This window comes from Silene latifolia, chromosome 9, assembly GCF_048544455.1.
Source record: "Silene latifolia isolate original U9 population chromosome 9, ASM4854445v1, whole genome shotgun sequence".
Lineage (NCBI taxonomy): Eukaryota > Viridiplantae > Streptophyta > Magnoliopsida > Caryophyllales > Caryophyllaceae > Silene > Silene latifolia.
The window spans coordinates 68,463,706-68,472,704 of NC_133534.1; the positions used below are offsets into that span (position 1 = coordinate 68,463,706).

An 8,999-nucleotide genomic window follows, 5' to 3' on the forward strand; every position below is an offset into this window, starting at 1 on the left:
TTAGTCCTTATATCAAAGTAATTTACTGCCAAGTTTCATGATTTTAGGAGGTCAATTCATAATTTTATTAATTAGCACAAGTTTATTGCATTCCTGAGAAACTGTCTTTGGTTTGCTGGTTTGATTGTTGTATTTGTCTAAACCCTTGGACATTACACTGCATAACATTTCACTACTTGCCTGTAATCATTGTTACTTTCACTACTCCCGCCGTAATTATTGTTACTGTCACTAACGTCGCATTAATATTGATAATTTCACTACTCCCTCCGTAATTCTTGTTACTTTCACTATTGCCGCATTAATATTGATTATTTCACTACTCCCGTTGTCGTTTCAACCACTTTCATTAATCTCGCTGATAATATTGTTATTTTTGCTATTCAAATGAGTGATTACTATCATATCACTATATCCAAATGTTACTACAACTCTTTTCAATTCTTGTGAAATTATTTTTACTACTTAGGCATGCAATTTTAAGAGGATAATATATTTATATAAATATATTACATATATGCATTAAATCAAATCGAAAGTATTATGCAATATTATATATTATGAAATCTAACTTGAATTATTTATAACCTACTTATATTATATTTTTGTATGTTAAATAATTAACAATTCTATACATCTAATAAACTAACTATAAAGTTTAATAAAATTGCATAGATTTTAAATTTAATATATAATTTTATGATGATAATAATAATTAATACCATAAGTGTGCATGTTTATACTAATTAATTATTTTATTTTATAGAAATTGTCCATCTTCTAGTCTTCTATAAATATTTAGGAAAATTACCAAGCATCTTCTTTGTTTTAGTCTCCTTTAAATTGACAATCTTAATTAATTTTTTTTAAGGAAATTGACCATCTTAATTAATTATTTTTTTTAAGGAAATTGACCATGTTTTAGTCTCGTACAAATGTCTAGGAAAATTACCAAGCTTCTATATAATTTAATTTTAACCAAAACTATATAATATTTGCATTGAGATCCCTTAATCGGGTCCATCACACAGTGCTAGTGATTTAAAACTATATAGTATAATTAATTTGTATAACTTTCTTTAATTACATTAAAGTCCCTTGGTTTCTGGATTTAATATAGTATTGATGGGCGGTTATGTATATGATCTGCCAGTTTCATGTAAACGTCTTTTTGTTGCCAGTTATTGCAGATTCCGTGGAATGGTTTATAACACACACCAGCAACCTTATGAGTTATAACTAGTTTTGGGACCCGTGGAAATCACGGGTTTCTTTGTTTTTAGTTTCGTGTTTGGGTTCATCTTCTGTTTGTCTTGTATTAAGTCGTTAGTGGAGTGCTATTTAACTTTCTCGTATAGGTTGTTTTGTTATTTCTCTATTCCAATATAATTCAATATATTTGTAGTTTTCGGTTCTGCATCACATAATACCATTTCACACAACAGTAGATGTTCCCATCAGTTTTATTTTCCCTTTGTCCGGGCCAAAGAAATTGGAATAGTCAATTGAGTAAATGAGAAGTGGGATAGTGTTGGTCTAATTTGGACGGGCAATTTTAGTTTGATTTTGCTATGGTTGAGCAAAAAACTTTGATATTGTGTTTTTGTATGGGTACGATAGGAGACACGGTTGGTTGTCAATTGTTTTCCGTTTATTGGAAATGGTTAATGTATATATGATACGGTTTTTTAGAAGCTGTACCATATCTTGTTCGGCTAATATTGGAATAGTGTCTACGATTTCATGCCGGTATTAGTTTATTATTTTATTTGAAATGTTATTGAAAATAAATTATTTGAACTATTGAATTTATTTTGTTTTGTTACACGATACACCCACAATATAACCACATCTCATTTTAGATCCCCAATTTCTCCTTCAACTCCCAATTCGATCTTGAATTTGCCATCCGAAAATGTTCGTATTCCGTCACACGAACCGATCAAGAGTGTTGTCATTCCTTCCCGTTTATGTTGTATGTTCCGTACCATTACTTCCGGTGGTCATCCATTTCAGTTGTTGTTGTTGTTACATTACATGGCAATCAACCACTTCTACACAGTAGACATGTACAGATGTGAAGGAATTTTAAAGGTAAACTCGTACCTCCTAACAATGCAGGTCATTCATTTTTTTCATAGGTAAATAACCTGATCAAAATACTATCCTTGAGAATCAAATACGGCTCAAGTGTTTCATAAGTCAAACAATTTTTCACTATAAAATCAATGCTAACAAAGTTTGTTTCCTCGCAAACATAGAAGGAGAAAAGAAAAACCACACAAGAAAATTGAGGCCATTGTTACAAGAACTTGAAACTGCACACCAACTTTCATTTTACCATTAAAATTTGATTTCGGCACAACAAACCTAGATTATCATTCTAGACAATCATTTGATAGGTCAACATCATCTAAACTAACAGAAATAGGACATAGCAAAGGAAAGTAAAATAAATACTCAATATGCAGGTTAAAAAGCGAAAGTAGGATTATCCTCTCTCTCATCCCAAAACATCCAATTTTATTAGAAATCAAGTTGATAAACGGTTTCTACATTGAAAGTTAACAATCATGATTTACCCACAAATAACATTATACCTCCAGTGGTACAATAGCATTATATAACCAAATTATATCTTATCGAGCTTATGTGTAATTTTTTTGAGCTTTCTTAAAGTTAATTTTTTTTATGTTTAAATGAGTAAGTTCAGAAATTTTATGGTATAGCTCGACTTCTTTAAAACAAAACTCGAAAACTTTATTATATAGCTCGGATTCTAGAGCATACAACTGGGTACAACTGGTTGTAGGATCTATTAACTGTGATTTACCATCATCAAGGGGATCGTATGATAAATATTCTATCGTTCTAATTTTCTTGGGGGCCATATAGCTTAAGTTTACGTTTCTTTCAAGTCGAATTAGTCAAGTATGTAACAATTACCATTTGCATGGTTGCTAAAAATAACAGCAGGGCTTAGAGACTATCGATCAGTATAATCTTGTTCCTCGGGTTACCAATATTTCAGCGTAGTACCACCTTTAGGAAAAAAATCAAGGAACGATAAAATAACGCCATAGTTAAATTAGTAATAACCAAAACAGTCCAACACACGGTTCTACGGAATTGTACGAAGTGAATACCTCCAAGGGGAATAACGTAGCTAGATTCAGCGTAATATCGTTTGCCAACCTGCAGCAACTGCATTCAAGGCAGGGAAAAATTGAGACGTTGAAAGCGGGGTGAGAATGAAACAAAAGGAAAACATGTATTACATCTAGAATTCCCCTACAAATACATTAGATAAGTAGAGAATTTAATCATAAAAGTAGAGCAATAGCTAAAAGAATGGAAGCCTACCGAGAAGAAATTTGGGAATGCAATAAACTGACAAATCTATACAATAGCAAAAACAAAAAAAGGTCAAAGCTTTGCCAATGTGATATTCGTTTGGTTCAATCAAATCCACATATACCTTATGCTAGATAACTATCAGCTTAAAAGTGATCCTTAGCCAGTAAGTAATTTTGTCCTCAATCTAGCCCACATATACACCATTCGGTTAATTGTACAAACGATGAATGTATGTACTGATCAAAATTCAAGCAAATGACCCACCATACAAACAATAAGTGTCTCTTTATTAGGAAAGCGGAAGCTATGTGGCTCGACTTAAGTTTGAGGCGGATTGTGACCTTCTTACACGAGAATTTGTGCCATTTTAAAAGCTAAAAATATGAAAGCTTTGGGTGGTTTGATCAATTTGGTTCATCCTAGCCCATATATACAATATCCATGTGACCGTCTTAAATGAGAATTTGTGCCGTCTAAGAAGCCGAAAATGTCAAAACTTTCAGAGGTATGATGAATTTGGTTACTGCTAACCCATGTATACAATGTCCATGACACATTTTATGTCCCTGACTTAGGCTTAAGACGGATTGTGACCGTCTTAAATGCAAAATTGTGCCATCTTAAAATACGAAAATATCAGAATTTTGGTAAGTATGATCATATAGAATATCTATCACAGTTTATGTCAAATCCATTAACCACAAAAATTCCAATCTACTCCTACAGGTAACAAATCCAAAACACACAACAATCGTAAATAATTCATATTGGGAGAAAGAGGAAACCATAAGAAAGAAGCATACGTTGGAGTAAGCGGTGTCCGAATTTCTTGATTCCTACTTTTGGTCGGACGTCTTCAATGTCAGAATCGAGTGGGGAGAATGGCGATTTACTGCTGCTACTGCTATACTTCTTTTACCACCTCCAAGAAAAAACCGAAAAAGTTCAGAACTTGGCCAATTTGATTTTCGTTGGTCAGTCAAATCCACATATACCCCATGCTAGATAACTTTGATGTTAAAAGCGTTCTGAAATCAGTAAATAATTTCATCACCAGTCTAATCCACATATACACAATTCGATTATTTGCAAAGATATGTAATTTAAGCAATTGAGAATAGAGATGTTGATTTAAATTAAAAGCGAGGGATGCGTCGGAACAGAGACATACCCAGTACTGACGTTGTATGTTGTGGACAGATCTTGGAGGGCGGGGTTTGGTGGTTGGGAAATTGCGGTGGCACAGCTTGGGCGGTGGATTGGCCGCTGAGAAATCGCGGTGGGTTGGCACAGTTTGGGTTTCGGTAATCTTTGTTGGTTGTGGTTATATACATGAGCTTCCATTTGAGCAGGTATTCTGATAGTCGGTAATCAACGATTTTGCTTGCTGAAGGGGAAAGGATTGTGAGGAAGTTGAAAGAGGTTGGAGTAATGATCAGGAAGGAGGTGGTATTAATGTTGTGTTAATCGTGTCCTTTTGTTTTCTTCAGGTAAACGGAAGCGGTGATTGTTAATTGGGGAGGGGTTAATGGAATTGATGTCTATTGATGCAGCTGACAATATTTAGACAGACGTGGCATTCCGTATTCAGACGTGGCTTTTCTTAATCCTACATGGATTTGTCTATGTGGACTTTATGAGTCATTTTAGATTAGGCTTTTAATAGTATTGTATAGATTACATACATATTTATGCCTCCCTTTAATTGCTTTTGATACGGTTTTCGTGCTAAATTATATTAATTACATGTCTTTTATGTTAGAATGTCGATACTTCCGCTTTTTTATGTTTAATGCAGGAATGATGCATTTGAGGAGCAAAGGAATGAAATGTGCATCGCGGAGTAGGCATAAAGGAATATACAAAGCATGACACGGGAATCCATAAGAATGAAGGAAGAGAAGTTAAGAAGAAAATACGAAGAAAGGAGCAGAAACAAATGATGCCTCGATCAACTGGAGCTGGGCTCGATCGAGAAACTTGGTGACTCGATCGAGTACATTGGGGCTCGATCGAGGAACCACTTTATTCCATAATTTCCGCAATTTTCCTTTAAGTCGGATATGTTTTATTATAAATACCCAAAATCGTACCCTAGTTTATTTATGTCTTATTTTTACCTAGTTTCGTATAGCTACTCTAAAAACTCTCTTAGAATACTCTTAGTTTAGTTTATTTATTATTCGCATCGGATCCATTGCTTTATTACGGTATTGTTCTAATCTTTCCTCAATCATTAATTCAATTGCTTGTTCATCTTTTATGCTTTTAATTATGTTGTTCATTAATTTTATTGTTGTTATTTCTTTTATCATGAGTAGCTAAATCTATTATCTAGGGTGAAAGGGGATCTAGGTTGTAAGAAAAGGGTTAACTTATGATTTGATTGTTAAATTGCTTTTAATTGTTGTTTAATTATCGTCTTACCTCTAATTAGTTGATTATTTATCAGAATTGATTAATTAGTCTTGCATAAACTAGGATTTCCACCGACCGGGTTAAGACTAGTATAGTCCACGATAATTGAATTAGACCGAGTTAATAATAGCGATTGCATGTTAAGTTAGATCTAAAAAGACATATTAGAATCGACCTATCATATGACTTTCAACAATATAAATTGCTCAATCAATGAATTAAACCTTACCCTCGGATGACTACCTAGTGAACCCGATCCCTAGACTCTTTAATATTATTGTTATTCATCTTTATTTCACTTGTTATTAGTTGTTAGAAATCAAATATTCAAAACCTCCAAAAATTGGTTACTTTGAGACAAACTTAAATATTAACAAACTAGAATAATTACCTCGCCTCTCTGTGGATTCGACCCTTCTTACCGCTAGCTATTAGTTAGTAGTAATTTAGGTTTACTTTGATGAAGGTCAAACGACTGAAAATAACCTTATCACAACCCTCTCCATCGTGGCCACCTAAGAGAATCATGTAGTTTTTTCTTTCCAAGTGTAAATTAATGTCTAGAGTATTTAGTTAAATCTCTTAAGTTATAGATTGCATTCTTTTACAACATTTGTATTATTTTTAAATGATATATGATGGTAAAGTTTGATTTATATATATATATATAGAATTGTAATTTAAAATAATAGTTTATGATTGTTTTTTTAAAATCACCTCGAATAATTTTTTTTTTATTTTTGAAAATTTCTATTTGCGGCTCCTTTGTCAAAAAAAATGCCTCAAATAAGGCCTCTATTTGCGGCTCCTTTTTCAAAAAACGCAGCAAATAGAAGGTCCTATTTGCGGCGTTTTTTAGGAGCCGCAAATGAAATTCTTATTTGCGCCCCCTATTTGCTGCTACACAAAAAAAACGCCTCAAATAGCCTATTTTTTGGAGCCGCAAATGATGTTTTCTCTACTAGTGCTCAGATGAATGCCGACTATGCTCCAAGGGGGTCATAAAGGTCAGCCCAGCACTTCTAGACCGACCTGATCGGCTCTGAGCCGACCAGGATGAAGGTACTGAGGAGGAAAAGTCGCCAGCTCGGCGACGCATCTCGGCGGCATGATGTTAGTCGAGGAGCGGCTCGCGTGGAAACTGCCACGTAAGCACCTTGGGATCCTCACCATTTGCCCTATAAATAGAGATTACTGTTCATCAAACCAAACAACACAATGTCAAGTTCTACTCTCTCTCTCTCTCTACTAAAGTTGGCCAAAGGTAACTCCTCAAGAGGAACCAGGCCGCAAAGTAACCTAACGAGAATATGACTTAGGCATCAGAAGGGCTTTACGCGGAAACCGTCGAGGCTAGGTTTGTTCTTATTTTCGGGTACAAGCCAAACAGAGGGAGCGACTCTACGGACCTCAGGTCCACGAAAAGAAAAAGGTCGAGTCAAGCTCGGTGTTGCTTAAAACTCATACTTTACAACCTAGTACCGCATATATTTGTATTATACTCTTACGTACATTTACATCTCGGAACAATTGTGACCAGAGGAATGGTTGAGGGTTTGTTTTTATCGATTCTGTTTGTTAATGGTTTAACTCCCTTAAGTTTTTGATCCTTAGTGCGGTTAGTTAGATCACCAAGATGTAGAAGATTCCTCTCCTTTAGAGACAAGTCTTTTGGTCTCTCCTTTTATCATTTCTTTATACGCTTTTGTGGTATAAGTGCATCTTGTTCTCCTTACCTGTCACCACATATGGCTAGATGGCCTTTGTGAGATTTCAACCTTGATGATGCAGATGATGATGATGAATGATGAAGCTCGTGCCTATTTTACCATGCTCCACCAATGCACTCCAAAGTCCTGCATTGTTATCTTATCTTATATAGTCCATTATTTCTTTACATTAGTGTCATGTTTTATTATGTAATAAGTATTGCCCAATGTGTTATGTTTTTTTGGTGGTAAAACAATATATTCATTCTAATACAGTAATACTTTGAATTAAACTGATGGTGTGTTTGGGAACTTAGAATTGGATTTGAATTCCGAAAATGAGACAATTCAAGCGTTTGGGAGCCCCTAGAATTTGGAATTGGAATTGGCCTCAATTCCCTATCAATTCCATCTTAGTTAAAATTTGGCACTCTTAAATTCCTACTATATAGTAGTCATTTCAATTCCATCACTTCTTGATTACGGTTTTTTGTGATGTAAGTTTCATCGCAATTTTTTTTTTATGATTTTTTTAATCGCAAATATTTTCCGTCACAAGGTTTATTTTTTCCTAATTAAAAAATCAAAAAAAAAAATTGGTGACTTCGACCCATACGTGACCCGCCCAATTCCAATTCCAATTCCATGAGTTCCCAAACGCCAATAAGAAATTGAAATCCGGAATCGAATTCCATGTGATCTCCAAACGAATTTTTGGAATTGAATTCAAACATTTTGATTTCTACCATTGAAATCATGAAAATGAAATCAATTCCGGGTATCCAAACACTACCTGATAGAATATGTGTAAATATTCTTTAGGATATTCTGTAATTATTTAATTACCGTTTATATTGTATATTATTACGATTGTACAATCTCGAATATACAATATAAACGGTAACTAAATAATTACATAATATCCTAAAAAATATTTACACATATTCTATCATAAACGAACTTTAAGTAAATTGACGTGTCTCGACAACTTTAGTGAACGTCCAATATCATACTCATGTGAAAAAAAAAACAAATTAACTTCTAGCTATTCTTCTACAATTTTCATTTTACACCTACAATAGGTATATTTAATTTATCGAAGTCACAAACCACCACGAGCTATCAATCATACAACATTCCTTAGAAGATATACATTTTGATTGGCCGAGTAGCTAAAGAAGATAGATAATGGAGAGTGACAAGTTTGAGTGAAGTAAAAGTCGATGCAAGATACTATCGAGGGATTTTTAGCTAATTTGTTCACTCAATAACATTACACAAATTCTCATTATAGACGGACACTATCCGTCTATACGTATAGACGGATACCATTATTGGGTGTCGTTTTACCAAAGAAGATGATGTGCAAATGTGCAATGATTCTACTTTGGCATCCTCAAGCTTTCTCTAGCCATTTTAGACACGATACTTGAGGACTCAATAAATTGAGTCAAGATATTTTCCATTTTCTAAAAAGTAATGTAGAGTTCATTTTTTTAGGGATATTCTCTCATG

The 8,999-nt window shown here is 34.0% G+C and overlaps 1 long non-coding RNA gene across 1 annotated transcript; it reads right to left on the reverse strand.

The window, feature by feature from the left end:
* Positions 1–2,946: 2,946 nt before the first annotated feature.
* LOC141598141 (uncharacterized) lies at positions 2,947–3,902 on the reverse strand. The gene is made up of 3 exons (XR_012523266.1): positions 3,364–3,902; positions 3,147–3,204; positions 2,947–3,042 (listed from the first exon to the last, which is right to left on the reverse strand). It is a non-coding gene; the product is annotated as an uncharacterized LOC141598141 (long non-coding RNA).
* Between the last annotated feature and the right edge of the window lie 5,097 nt (positions 3,903–8,999).